The sequence below is a fragment of the Anopheles moucheti genome (genome assembly GCF_943734755.1).
Source record: "Anopheles moucheti chromosome X unlocalized genomic scaffold, idAnoMoucSN_F20_07 X_unloc_12, whole genome shotgun sequence".
In the NCBI taxonomy this organism is placed as follows: domain Eukaryota; kingdom Metazoa; phylum Arthropoda; class Insecta; order Diptera; family Culicidae; genus Anopheles; species Anopheles moucheti.
In genome coordinates, this window is record NW_026453518.1 from 36195 (window position 1) to 42500 (window position 6306).

Here is a 6306-nt window from a genome sequence, read left to right on the forward strand (position 1 = left end):
CAACATCAGAGCGGACAGCGTTCGGCTGGGCAGCCCCAGCAACAAAAGTGGCAATTGCAGGGCCAGTTGCTGCGAAAGCAGAGTAAGCAGCAGCCACGCACGATGCCAGCTGCAGTGAAGAAGTCGCGGAAGCGGCCCGACACCATCGAGGTGATGCCAGCGGAGGGCGTCAGCTACCTCGACATGTATAGGGCGATTCGTACGAGCTCGCATCTCGACGGCATGCAGGAGAAGATCGGCGTCGGCAAGCGAACGCCGAAAGACACCTTGCGGCTGCCGCTGAGCCGTGATGCCGACAGCGCCGAGCTGTGCCAGCGTATCCGGCAAGCCATCGGAGACAAGGGTGCGGCGTCCGTGCGTACGGAGATGTCGATGGTGCTCATAACAAACATCGACTCCTTGGCGAGCGAGGACCAGCTGCGTCGGGCGGTGTTGACGGCTCTCGGCAAGGAGCATTCCGAGGCCACCTTCGACATGTGGGAGCGGCGAGACGGCACGAAGCGTGCTCGCGTTCGTCTGCCCCGGTCGGATGCGGAGCATCTGGCTGGGAAGCGCCTGCTCCTAGGACACACCTCCTGTTGGGTGTGGGAGGTCCCGAAAGCGTCGCTGGAGGAGAAGCGGTGCTTCCGATGTTTGGAGCGCGGCCACTTCGCCGGGCAGTGCTCGGGAGAGGACCGCAGCAAAGCGTGTATCCGGTGTGGCGCGGAAGGCCACAAGGCAGCGAGCTGCACTGGCGAGGCTCGCTGTTTGAAGTGTGGCGGCCCGCACTCGATTGCCGCAGCTTCGTGCAAAGCTGCAGCCACACGATGATGATAGAAGTGCTCCAGATAAATATCGGTAAGAGCAGGAGCGCTCAGGATCTTGCGCTCCAGCGGATGAGGGAGGAGGGAGCAGACGTGATGCTCATCACGGAGCTCTATGCTGTGCCGGCCAACAATGGGAACTGGGCATCCGACGACGCACTGAAGGCCGCGATCGTCACCAGTGGCCAACGGTTTCCCATACAGCGGGTGAGGAGCGTGCAGCATCCGGGCATCGTAGCTGCCGAGGTGGCGGGCATCGTTGTCATCTGCTGCTATATTCCGCCATCGATCGGCCTCCCGGAGTTCGAGCAACAGATGGACCGGCTGGAGGTACTTGCGCGAGGCCACCCTTGCGTGCTGATAGCTGGTGACTTCAACGCGTGGCATGGGGCCTGGGGGAGCGAGCGGGCCAACCTTAAGGGTGAGGCGCTCCTTCAGACGGTTACCAGCCTAGGATTGGAGGTCCTCAACCGCGGCACGGAGCCGACATTCCTGGGGAACGGTGTGGCTCGGCCCAGCAGAGTGGACGTCGCCTTCGCGAGTCCAACGCTCTGCCGATCGGATGGAGTAGCGGAGGTCATCAGCTCCTGGAGGACGCTAGACCGCTACTCTTATAGCGACCACCGCTATATTCGGTTTGCGGTCGGGCAACAGCATCGTACAGGTCAGCGGCCCGGACGGGGAATTCATCAGCAGGAAGGTGTCGAAGTACGGGAGGCGGGTACTCGCTGGCGAACTCGCCAGTTTTGCCCCCGTACTTTCGAGCTGGCACTTGAGGCGACCCGTTTTGCCGATCGGGTGACCGATGCGGCAAGCCTGGGGATGGTGCTTACGGAGGCCTGCGACGCTACCATGGCGAGGATTGGGCAGTCGCAGCAGCAGAGGAGGAACTGCAACACATATTGGTGGACTCCGGATATCGAGGAGCTGACCGAGCGCTGCCAGTTGGCTCGGGAGCGACAGTCATTGGCCCTCGACGAGACGTCCGCCGAACTGGCTTCAGAGGAACATCAGGAGGCGCGTGCTGCCTTAAGGGTGGCAATTAAGGCCAGCAAGCAGCGCCAGTTCGATGAGTGGCTGCAGGCCCTGGCTGCAGATGAGACGGGACAGTGGTTCCGGCAAGTGCTTCTTCGGTTTCGGGGCAGCTGGACGGCGCGTGAACGCGATCCAGCGGTGTTGCAGCGGATCGTCGAGGAGCTGTTTCCGGAGCATCCCCCGGTCGAGTGGCCGGACGTCACGCCTTCGGAAGGGGACACTCCGGTCCGTCCGATCAGCTGCGCGGAGCTCCAGGCGATAGCGAGCGAGCTGCATCCGCGGAAGGCGCCTGGCCTCGATGGAGTACCGAACGCTGCGGTAACGGCTGCCATCCGGAAGTATCCGGAGCCATTCGCTGGTGTCTACCAGCGCTGCTTGGACACCGGCGAAATACCACGCGAATGGAAAAGGCAGAAGCTGGTGCTGTTGCCTAAGCCGGGTAAGCCGCCGGGCGAAGCCTCGTCCTGCCGCCCGATCTGCTTGATCGACAATCCGGCGAAGGTCTTCGAGAGGACTACGCTGGACAGACTCAACGAGCACCTGGAGGATCCGGAGGCACCTCGGCTGGCCGAGAACCAGTTCGGTTTCCGGAAGCAGCGGAGCACCCTGCAGGCGATCCAGCTGGTGGTGGAAGCAGGCGAGCGCGCGATGTCCTACGGACGGACTAACAACCGGGATAAGCGCTGTCTGCTGGTTGTGGCGTTGGACGTCAGAAACGCCTTTAACACCGCCAGCTGGCAGGCGATAGCGATGGCCCTGCGTGAGAAGGAGGTTCCAGCGCAGCTGCAACTCCTGCTCCGCGACTATTTCACCGACAGGGAGCTGGTGTACGACACCCACGACGGCCCGGTGTCACGTCGGGTGACGGCAGGCGTTCCACAGGGGTCAATCCTTGGCCCGACTCTGTGGAACGTTATGTACGACGGCGTTCTGCGGATCCAGCTCCCTGAAGGGGCCACCATCGTCGGCTTTGCCGATGACATCGCCATCCTGGCCGAGGGCTGCACACCCGAGGAGTCGGCGACGGTCGCGGAGGCTGCGATCGACGCGGTGATGGGGTGGCTCGAGGCACGTCACCTTAGTCTCGCCCCCCACAAAACCGAGGTGGTTCTGATATCGAGTCTGCGTCGAGGACGTTTGGAAATTCCTGTGCGCGTCGGCGAAGTGGTCTGCACGTCAAAGCGATCGATACGCTACCTGGGGGTACAACTCCACGAGAAACTCTCGTGGAAACCGCACGTGGAAGCGGCCGCGGACAAGGCCCTCCGTGCGGTGGCGGTGGTTACCTCGGTGATGAGGAACCACAGCGGCCCCCAGGTGGCCAAGCGGCGGTTGCTGGCAGGAGTCGCTGAGTCGGTGATCCGGTACGCCTCGCCCATCTGGGCTAAGGCGACAGACATGCAGTGGTGCCGAAGACGACTGGCCCAGGTCCAGAAGCCACTGGCACGTGGGGTATCGAGTTCGTTCCGCTCGGTATCCTATGAGGTGTCAGTGGTGATGGCTGGTTTGGTGCCGTACTGGCTGGTCGTCAACGAGGACGCAAGGTGCCATAGCAGGCTGCTGGTCGAGCCTGGCGCCAGCAGGAAGGAGGTACGAGCGGCGGAGCGAGCAGCCACGATGCTGCAATGGCAGGACGCCTGGGACCGTGCGGCGGCAACACCATCGGCCAGCCGCTACTTGACGTGGGCGCACGGGATGATTCCCGACCTGCACCGGTGGACGGGACGAAAGCACGGGAAGGTGGACTTCCACCTTTCGCAGGTGCTCTCCGGACACGGATTCTTCCGGGAGTACCTGCACGTCTGCGGCTTCGCTTCGTCTCCGGAGTGTCCACGGTGCGTGGGGTCGGTCGAGTCGGTGGCCCACGTCTTGTTCGAGTGCCCTGTGTTCGAGGAGATCCGACGTGAGCTGCTGGGCTGGGGGACACCCGAGTCGGTCCAGCTTAACAACATCGCAGAGAAGCTGCTGGAGAGTGCGGAGTGGTGGGACCGCATTCAGAAAGCAGCAAAGACCATCACCACAGTGCTTCAACAGCTGTGGCGCGATGAGGAAGCGCTCACCAATGGTCGAACGGAAGCGGCTTTCGCCGAGGACGAGGAAGTGGTCCTCGAAAGTGTGGCCGCACTCTTCGGTGAGGAGATGGACGACGTCATCATCGAAGACATCACGCGGCGCGTGAACGAGGCGCGAGCAGCGCGTCAGCGATCTGCCCGCAACCGACGGCTTCGCGGCAGAGCGGAGGATCGGGCGCGAGTGCGACTGGCTGCGGACGTCGCAGCAGCACTGGCCGCCCGAGATGACGAGATACTGCGGACGGCAGTAGAGGCGGAGCGAGCGGGCCTAGCTCCTCCTCCCATACCTAGGCGTAGCAGAGGGGGACCACCTTCCCCTGAAACGGTTAGAATTCGCCATGAGCGGCGTCTATTCATGCAGCGCGCATGGCGAGCTCGGGTCCAGGCTGAGGGACCCTCGACGACGCGCCGCCGTCGGACCGCGCCTACGGAGGCGGACCTGATAAGGTCTCGGCGGAACAGACGCGAAAACGAAAGGCGCCGTCGTGCTTTGGCTGCAGGCCGACGATGGACACCCGCGGAGGAGGCTGCCGCCAGCGAGGCGGAATGGTCAGATCGATAGATGTCGGGTTGACTTCTTGAGATCTCCGAGAGGGGAAAGAAAGAGAGAGTCACGCGGACTCAGTATGCGTACGCCTTTAAAATGCGGGTTAAGATACGGAAAATTGAATAAATAAATCGCGAAGAGATATCCGAAAGGGTTCGCAACGACGTAGGACAAAATCCCTGGCGGGCGACGTCCTACGTCAAGAGGGTAGGTTTATAAGGTATTTTTGTACAATAAAACCTGCATTTCTTAAAAAAAAAAAAAAACGAAGTGGAGCTTGCGGCTTAATTTGACTCAACACGGGAAAATTTACCAGGTCCGAACTTATCGAGGTAAGACAGATTGAGAGCTCTTTCTCAAATTTAAGGGTAGTGGTGCATGGCCGTTCTTAGTTCGTGGAATGATTTGTCTGGTTAATTCCGATAACGAACGCGACTCAAACAAGCTAACTAGAACGCTGTCAGCAGTGCACCTCCGGGCGCACCTGACGTCAAGGCCGGCGGCCCCTTCACGGGCGGTCGTCGGCCACGTTTGCCCTGCTTAGCGGGACAACTTGTGTTTAGCAAGGTGAGAATGAGCGATAACAGGTCCGTGATGCCCTTAGATGTTCTGGGCTGCACGCGTGCTACAATGTGAGCAGCAGCGTGTTCTCGCCAATTGGCGCCCCCATTCCGAGAGGAACGGGAAATCACCCAAATGCTCATTTAGTTGGGATTGGGGACTGCAACGGTCCCCATGAACCTGGAATTTCTAGTAAGTGCTAGTCATTAGCTAGCGCTGATTACGTCCCTGCCCTTTGTACACACCGCCCGTCGCTACTACCGATGGATTATTTAGTGAGGTCTCTGGAGGCACACCTTCCGCGGTTCCTTCGTGAGCTGCAGCTGGCATGGCCGAAGTTGACCGAACTTGATGATTTAGAGGAAGTAAAAGTCGTAACAAGGTTTCCGTAGGTGAACCTGCGGAAGGATCATTACCGATCAATACATATATGTTGTTGTGTGAGTTGGTTAGAGAGATAGAGAAACACGGTATCAGCAGAACAAACTGCTATGTTACCTTTTGGGGGCCGCGCACGCCAATTAGACCCGCGAGAGAGGTGTGTCTATACTACGATATTGAGCGTGCGCGACCGTAGGCCAGTGGCCTTCGTACCTGTGCGCACACTCCCAATGGCAGCCATCGAACGCGTAAAGTGTGTGACACATGGGCGAAGGTAAAGACCCACTAGAACATATTTAAACACTGGCCTCGAGCGAGAGAGAACCTAATCAAGAGAACGAAAGTTGTGCAAGATCGCGCCGATGCCGCCCACATCGAGCGTCGATCAATGGGAAGGAAGACCAATGGTCATCCTTGTCCACCCTGGACGGCTTCGAAGGAACCGAGAGGTGCACGGTTACGCTGTCCGGGGAACTTAAGTTGTGAGAGATGCACCTAGCGCATAACGAAAACATAGGAGACAGTTGAACATACCAAAACCCTAGGCAGGGGATCACTCGGCTCATGGATCGATGAAGACCGCAGCTAAATGCGCGTCAGAATGTGAACTGCAGGACACATGAACACCGACACGTTGAACGCATATGGCGCATCGGACGTTTAAACCCGACCGATGCACACATTCTTGAGTGCCTACCAATTCTTGTTACACACTATTCCATAACTACAGGACGCCCGCGTACCAGCGGCACGCCTGGGCGAGCAGCACGCCCGGGAGTGTGTCGCAGGCTTGAACACACGCGTTTGGCGCACTGTGCATCATGGCGTGCTCGGACCCCTTCCGCGGGGGACCTTGGGCGCTGAAATGGTAAGGCGGTACAGTTGGCCCAGTGGGTGCGTGTCGTGT

At 59.8% G+C, this 6306-nt stretch overlaps 1 non-coding gene across 1 annotated transcript; it reads left to right on the top strand.

Annotated features, from left to right (window-relative positions):
• Positions 1–5936: 5936 nt before the first annotated feature.
• On the top strand, positions 5937–6094 carry LOC128307678 (5.8S ribosomal RNA). The gene has a single exon (XR_008287737.1). It is a non-coding gene; the product is annotated as a 5.8S ribosomal RNA (ribosomal RNA).
• Positions 6095–6306: the final 212 nt, after the last annotated feature.